General features: G+C 41.9%; 1 pseudogene; it reads left to right on the forward strand.

Annotated features, from left to right (window-relative positions):
- The first annotated feature begins 578 nt into the window (after positions 1–578).
- Positions 579–1,081, forward strand: LOC142434330 (dysbindin domain-containing protein 2 pseudogene; annotated as a pseudogene).
- The last annotated feature ends 6,551 nt before the right edge of the window (positions 1,082–7,632 follow it).

A 7,632-nucleotide genomic window follows, 5' to 3' on the forward strand; every position in this document is an offset into this window, starting at 1 on the left:
ACTAGAGATCCCCTCATAGAGGGGTTTAGGAGAGGAGATGGGTCAGTCAGGGTGCGATGTAGTACCGATGAAGAACACAGCTTTCCCCCACATCCTGGATGCTTCCTCCCCCCAACTACCATGATCTGAATTCTACCTTGAAGGACTGGATAGGGCAGAGGTTGTACACTGGTGCATGTGGGAGCTGGAGGCACAGGGAATCCAGGGTGGATGATACCTTCAGGACCAGGGGTGTGAGGGGCGAGGCTGGGAGAGTAGAGGGTGAGTGGGTTGGAAAGGGGGAACTGATTACAAGGATCCACATGTGACCTCCTCCCTGGGAGATGGACGGCAGAGAAGTGGGGGAAGGGAGACTCCGGATAGGGCAAGATATGACAAAATAACAATCTATAAATTATCAAGGGCAAGTGGGCTGGGACCAGGCGCGTGCAGGGCCACTTCCCCACTTCCGCCTCCCGCCGCCTCCGTGTCCCAGGGCCCAGCCAGGAGGAGCCCCACCCGCCTGCTCCCACGCCCCCAGCTGCCATCTGACCTGCATGGACTCCCTGACTCACTGAGGCCTGTCCGCAGGCCCTGCAGGAGCTGACATGGACTCCCGTCCTCGCACAACCTTGGAGCGCTAGCAACTCCGCCTTCGGGAGTGGCAGAAATTCTTTGAGGACATTTTACAGCCAGAGACTGAATTCGTCATCCCCCTCTCCCACCTGCATCTGGAGTCCCGGCGACCACCCATAGGTAGTATCTCATCCATGGAAGTGAATGTGGATACGCTGGAACAGGTGGAACTGATTGACCTTGGGGACCAGGACGGAGCAGATGTCTTCTTACCTTGTGAAAATCCTCCGCCAACCCCCGAGACATGTGGGGTGGATGGCCATTCAGAGGAGCTGAGTCTGCCAGTGGCCACGTCCAACAGGGCCACGTCTCGGACCTCGTCCTCGTCCTCTGACTCCTCCACCAACCTGCACAGCCCAAACCCGAGTGACGGGGGGCGGTGGGGGGGGCAGCTACACCCTTGGTATAGTCCGATGAGGAGGAGGATGGGGCCAATGGAGGAGCAGGGCTAGGGGCCTGCAGCTAGCGGTGGGCCCCTGCCTACGTACAGACTGACCGATGGAGCTCTTCTCCACATCAAGACCTAGGGCCCGTAGGAGTCCTGGGGAAGAAGCCCAGACTCTTCTTGCAGTAGGCGCTCGAGGGAGGGGAGGAGGGTAGACTGGTGTGCCTTTTTGGAAATTAATCCCCTCCTGCTTTACTGCTAACCTTACCCTGCAGTGAGCCGTTAACCAGTTCCCCCCGAAGGAGGGCTTGCAAATGAGGACGTGGACCACAAAATAGGACAAGATGTCACTCCTTTGCTTAGCAACCCCCCTCCCCCAAGCTGTCCTGCAGTCTGCTACTAGGCTCCCCTGCGACACTGTCTCTTAAGTGGACGGGAATCCCTAGCACTTGTATGGAGGTGGTGCTCCAGCCTCCCTGCCTCCTGACGGCACCTTGGGAACAGGGCACGGTGTGAGAAATAAAGAATTACTACGTGGGAAAAAAAATTATCAAAGGCTCGTGAGGGAGGGGGAGCGGGGAGGGAGAGGGAAAAAAAAGAGGACCTGATGCAAAGGGCTTAGGTGGAGAGCAAATGGTTTGAAAATGATTAGGGCAAAGAATGTACGGATGGTCTTTATACAATTGATGTATGTATATGTATGGATTGTGATAAGAGTTGTATGAGCCCCTAATAAAATGTAAAAAAATAAAATAAAAGATATGCGCAAAATACTGGGAAACAAAGAGTTACAGTCTCAGAAACTCACAGGGGCAGTTCTATCTTGTCCTGTAGTGTTGCTGTGAGTCAGCATCAACTAGGTGGCAGTGAGTTTGTTTGTTTTCTAAAGCTGGGCTCAAGTTAGCAGCCATAGCAGGCTTTTTAGAATGACAGTGCTGATTTTCCTTTGGAACCCTTGTTTGTCTTCACCAGAAGGTAATTAAGCAGATAGCTAACAAATTTTAGATTGAAAGAGATAATAAGTAGCACATGTGCGGCTAATCAAATTGCACTCTGAGATGAGTCACACACTAGAGGGGAGGCTGATCAGTTCATTCAAAAAGGCTCCTCAATTTCAGGCGCAGCTCCTAGCCATTTTGGCCACCTAGTCAGGAATTTGGTTCTCTTTAACTCAGAAAATGTGCCTAGGATTTTATACCAGGTAATTTTGCAGCATTTTAGAGTTTTTGCACTTCTTTACTTATGTAAACATAACCTGCAAGTCTAAAGCAGAAGAAGATAAGCAAGGATTATAATGGGCGACAAAAACATGGTAGATTTAAATTGCCAAAATACAATGAATTTAAAAGATTCGGAAATATCCTTGTTTCCATTGCAGTGGACATTTCCGCTTTAAAATTAAAAGAAGTATTTTGGCTGCTTTAATCTATAAAGATTAATAAAGATATATTAATGTTAAGCAGACAAAGTTCTCATAAAATCCCAACAGTAAATGTCTTCACCTCGTCTGTCCCCAAGCTGGTGGAGAAAATGCCCTTAGATGTAATCCCACATCTCTTCCACGATGGCTTCTGATTATTCTCACCAAGTCATTTCCAACTCTTGGCAACACTACAGGGCACAGCAGACTCGTAAACCCTAAGGGGCCCAGAAACTCTCATCCTGCTCCCACAGAGTAGCCAGTGGTCCTCAACTGTTGATTTCAAGATGAGCAGCCCCAGACTTAATCCACTAAACCACTAGCTAATGTTCAAAGAGATATGCGCTCCCATAGAAACATTTCTTTAGCGTTCTGGGGATAATAGCTTTGCATCAGACCTGAACGGAGGTCAAATTTATAATACCCCTTTTCTACGTAGTTGTTAATATACAAAGGATACTCTTAAATGCCATCAATCCCCACAAAAAGAACAAAGAGAAACATTTCATTTATTCACTTGTTAATTTCTATTTTTGACAATTTTTGAATCTGCTGTAATTCACAAACCCCATCACTTTCTGAGGTCTAGAAATCTTGACTTAGTCTGGTGGACTCCCAATTTAGGATATCAGTCCTTTTTATAAGTTCATATAAGCCCATTTTTTGAAGAACATTTTTTGTTAAATGTCTTAATGGGCCCACAAAGCAAAACTTTTATATGGCTATAGTTAAAACATAATTTTTAAATTACACAAAACATATATTTATAAATTACATTAATATATTTTATCTATCTATCTATATAGAATTTTAGACTTCTGCACTTATTCACTGGAGCACTAATGCTGTAGTGATTACTCATTGGACTGAGAACTGCAGACTATGCAGTTCAAAACCACTAGCGGCTCTGCAGGGGAAAGACAGGGCTTTCTACTCCTGTAAAGAGTCACAGTCTTGGAAGCCCACAGGGGCAGGAGTTGGTATGAGTCAGCATTCACTCAGTGGCAGTAAGTGAACACTTATTCACTAAGGTAAACATAACCTGCAGGCCTAGAGCAAAAGAAAGAAAGGAAAGGAGGTAAGAGGCGAGCCCTGGTGGCTTTATGGTCACGAGTTGGGCTGCTAACTGCAATGCAAGGTCAGCAGTTGGAAACCACCTCTTTGGGAGAAAGATGAGGCTTTCTACAGTCCAGGAATCAGTATTGACTTGATGGTAGTTAGTTTGGATATGCAAGATAGATAGATATATAGATAGATAGATACTTAAGTGGGAAATTCACAAACCAATACAAAACCAAAGAGTGTTCGACAAAAGGAAGGAACTTAAAATGTAATGTTGTTCAGTTTTAGCTCACTATTATTTTTGTAGAAAATATAATCATTATGTAACATCTTGTGATGTAAGATTCACCAGCCTTATTCTATCTTATGAATAAATCCACCCAAATCAATCTAGTGTTATGAAACTGTAAAGCATTTCATTGGTTTTGGCTGTATAGCTATTATAACAACTCTAAGAAAACAAAAATGAGCATAGTATTTAGCAGACATAAACATAGATATACCTTTTAAAAAATAGTACATTAACTTCCAATTATAGCAAATATTTGTTAACTCAATTTAACATCAGCAAATAACTTAGATATTTGATCTTAAAGTCAATATAAATGCATATTTAATTTCATGTGTTTCTTATAATATTAAAACAGTTGGATTTATAAGCATGTGCATGTCAAAAACTCGAATTTTAGTCCCTAAAGAAAGAAAGCTTGGTCTAACTATCATCCAGAGTTAAAATCATATTTTCATCAACATTTTGTACTAAAAGACCTTATTATACCACTTAAAATAGTACATTCTTTATAAGATATATACTGTCCTCTTAAAAGCATATAAAGCAGTTTGTTAGAGGAAGGTTGCAAATCACAAGGTCTGCCATTGAGACCATCAGTTGCTCCAGGGAGGAAGATGAGGCTTTCTACTCTGGTATAGAGTTACAGTCTCAAAAACCCACAAGGGTCCTTCTACCCTGTCTTATAGGGTGGTTATGAGTTGTAATAATCTTGACAGCAGTCAGGGGGGTTTCTGTAAGAAGGGACTTTCAAAATGGAGGCATATTTACCCTGTGGTTATGTATTGGGCTGCTAACTGCAAAGTCAGCAGCTCAAAATCAACAGACAGTCTTTGAGAGAGAGGGGGCTTTCTACTGTTGTAAAGAGTTATAGTCTCCAAAACTCACAGAGGCAGCTCTACCCTGCCCTAGAGGGTTGCAGTACGTTGGCATCTCCTCTTTAGCAGTGAGTTAGGTTTTGAGTGAGTGGAGGAGGCACATATGATCCCCAGGTGATCGCCATCTAGTAATGGCAGATCCACATTTTACATCCTGGTGGTCACCATCTTGTAATAGTGGATCCATGTGGTGCATCCTGGTGGTGCCATCTTGGGTAAAGGAGCAAGGCCACATTTTCCCCCCAGAAATTAAACAGATCATACCCGCTGCTTGCTTTTCCTTATGCCTATGAATACAGTAATCTCAATCACTTTTAAAATACTCAAAATCAATGTTGTTTTCTCCACCTCTGACTCACAGCATTTTCAAAACAGTGCAATAGAACAGGAAATCAAATAAACTTCAGAACACTCTCAAGGAAACAGAAAACTAATTTTCAATAGCAAGACATATCAGCACTGAAGAAACCAAGTCTCACAGACACAAGGAAAACAGTTTCATCTTAACTAAACCTTACAGACGTGGACCAGGGGACAATCCCAAATCCCAGACATTAAAGCAATTGATCCCATGCCAAAAGTGAGAGAAGAATTGTCTGGTGCAGGTTCTCTGGGATGTGGACAAATTCTTACCACAGAGGCTTGAGAAGATGGAGCATTGCAAGGGATTCTGGAGCCTACCTCTCTTCTTGCCTGGGTAAGACTCTGATCCAATCCCATCTTTCTCCTAGCTAAGCTCACCGGAAATGTAGGCAGTGATGCAAATAGGTAAGCAGCTGACTTTTCAAAGATTGGCAGTCCAAACCCACGCAGAAGTGTTTTGGAAGACAGACCTAGGGATCTGTTTTCCAAAGGTAACAGCCTTGAAACCCCTGTAAGCACACTTGAGGACCTCCTGAGTGAGAATCAATGGAACAACAATGAAGATCAGCAGCCACAAAAGTGCTCTAGGGCGATGCTTCTCAGACTGTAGTTTTGCATTTTTATCACTTTGAGATCTTAACATGTTGAAGACCAGATTTTTTTTTTTTTTACCAATTTACCCAAGTGGCCAGGTATTTTCTTGGCTGTTAGGGTTTTTTTTGCATTAAACCATAAATGGGTTTACATCTCATCAACTTTTTATCATATGTATTTATAACTTTCAGTTTTTGAAGTTAAAACGTTCTCACATTATGAAACAATATTTTGCAATGTGTGCGGAACATTATTACTTTTATGAACTATAATCTTCATGAAATTATAAACCTGTAAAAATAATCAGCATAATCCATATTACTTGGAAAAATTAGAAGATTTGGCACTAAGAATTTCTTCATGTGTTTTTGTGTAATGGGTGACTACTTGAGCGAATTAGGTGATGTTTCACATTTCACTGAGGTTTGACCATGATAAGTGCACAACTCCTTGCAAAACAATTCAAACAAATAGTAACAATTTGATTTAGCCAAAATGCTCTAAAATGCTAAATAAATAAAAATAACATGAAGACAATTGAGTCTGATACATTCACTACTGATGTAAACACCTAAATAGATGAAGTAGTTCATATATATTAAAGCAGATGGCATCCAAAGACAGTGTCTAGAAATCACGAGTTATCTCGTGATTTGTCCGTAACAGATGGCACATGAAACACGAGTAAACTCGGCATCTGTCCGCAATGTGTTTTAATATATAGCAGCTGCTGCTTCATGAGGGTAAGTTGTCTTGCATGGTGCAAGTTGTCAAGCCCTCGATGAATAGATCAAAAGGTGGCTTTTCTAACCCATTCAGAAGTGCGAAGGAAGTTAGACTTGGTGATCTGCTTCTAAAAGTTGACAGCCTTCACGCCCTATGCAGGGCTCTACTGTGTGCCCAGGAGGTCTCCATGAGTCAGAGGGGACTCCCTGGTAAATAACAATAACAGGTTTGAGGTTAGGCTTCAATATTCTCCATTTTTAGTGAGTTTCCATTTGAGACCAAGCTGTTGGTCTTGGCATAGCAGGAACCTAGGGACCTTTCTTAGGCTCCTAATATCTCCTTTGTACAGTCAGCATAAGTAATGTGCTTACTTGCCAGAGACTTAAGACACAGAAGAAGCACGATGCCTCTGTAAGACCAGCAATAAAAGAAACAGTTAAACCAAGAGATTTATCAACATGCGACATGATTGCACACACTGGGATACAGTGAAGGATGTACTACTCAGGCCCTCACTGATTGTAAATGGAGCTGTTTTTAAAGTTTAATTTCAAGCCTCAAATAAGAATCATTGTGTCTCCCCATAACCTTTCACAGAAGAGGAAATATTCAATATATTCCATTAAGGAGGATCTAAAGTTCTCAGCATTACTAAGCTGTACAGTGAATATTTACATGAATCTCTTCCCGTCTCCAAAAGTGGCAAATGGTTATGGTTCCTGAAAAATAATCTTGCTTCTTTTTCAATGAATAATCTTAATCTACACAAAGCTTTTCTAAAAATGTAAGACCTTCAAAAAGATGGTTTGACAGTGGCTGAAACAATGAGTTCAAGCACTTGTGAAGATGACTCAGGCACCAGGCAGTGTTGCATTCTGTTGTACCTTTGGAACCCACTCAATGGCACCTAATGCATGCATACATACATACATACATACATACATAATAACCATAAAATGGAAAGACAGATCATTTGCTTGTATCATAGAGACAATCATGTCAGTTAAAACAGTTGCATCTTAGAATGAGAAGCATTGTAAAGAAAGGAGACACAATTGTTATGTGTCTACCTGTGTGTTTTCATGTGACGTGTTAAGAGCATTAAAGGTGTAACATGTATTTACAGAGCCAGTCTGCAAGCATTTAAATTTGGGGTATTTTTCTAGAAGTGTGATTATTCCTGGTGTCATATAGGCTCTCTGTCAATCATATGTATGGTTTATAAATACTGTGATGTAATTGACCTGTCGAGGCCTGATGTTGGTGTAATCACTTATCAGTTCTTTTATTCAGTGTTTCT

Source organism: Tenrec ecaudatus, chromosome X (genome assembly GCF_050624435.1).
Source record: "Tenrec ecaudatus isolate mTenEca1 chromosome X, mTenEca1.hap1, whole genome shotgun sequence".
NCBI lineage: Eukaryota > Metazoa > Chordata > Mammalia > Afrosoricida > Tenrecidae > Tenrec > Tenrec ecaudatus.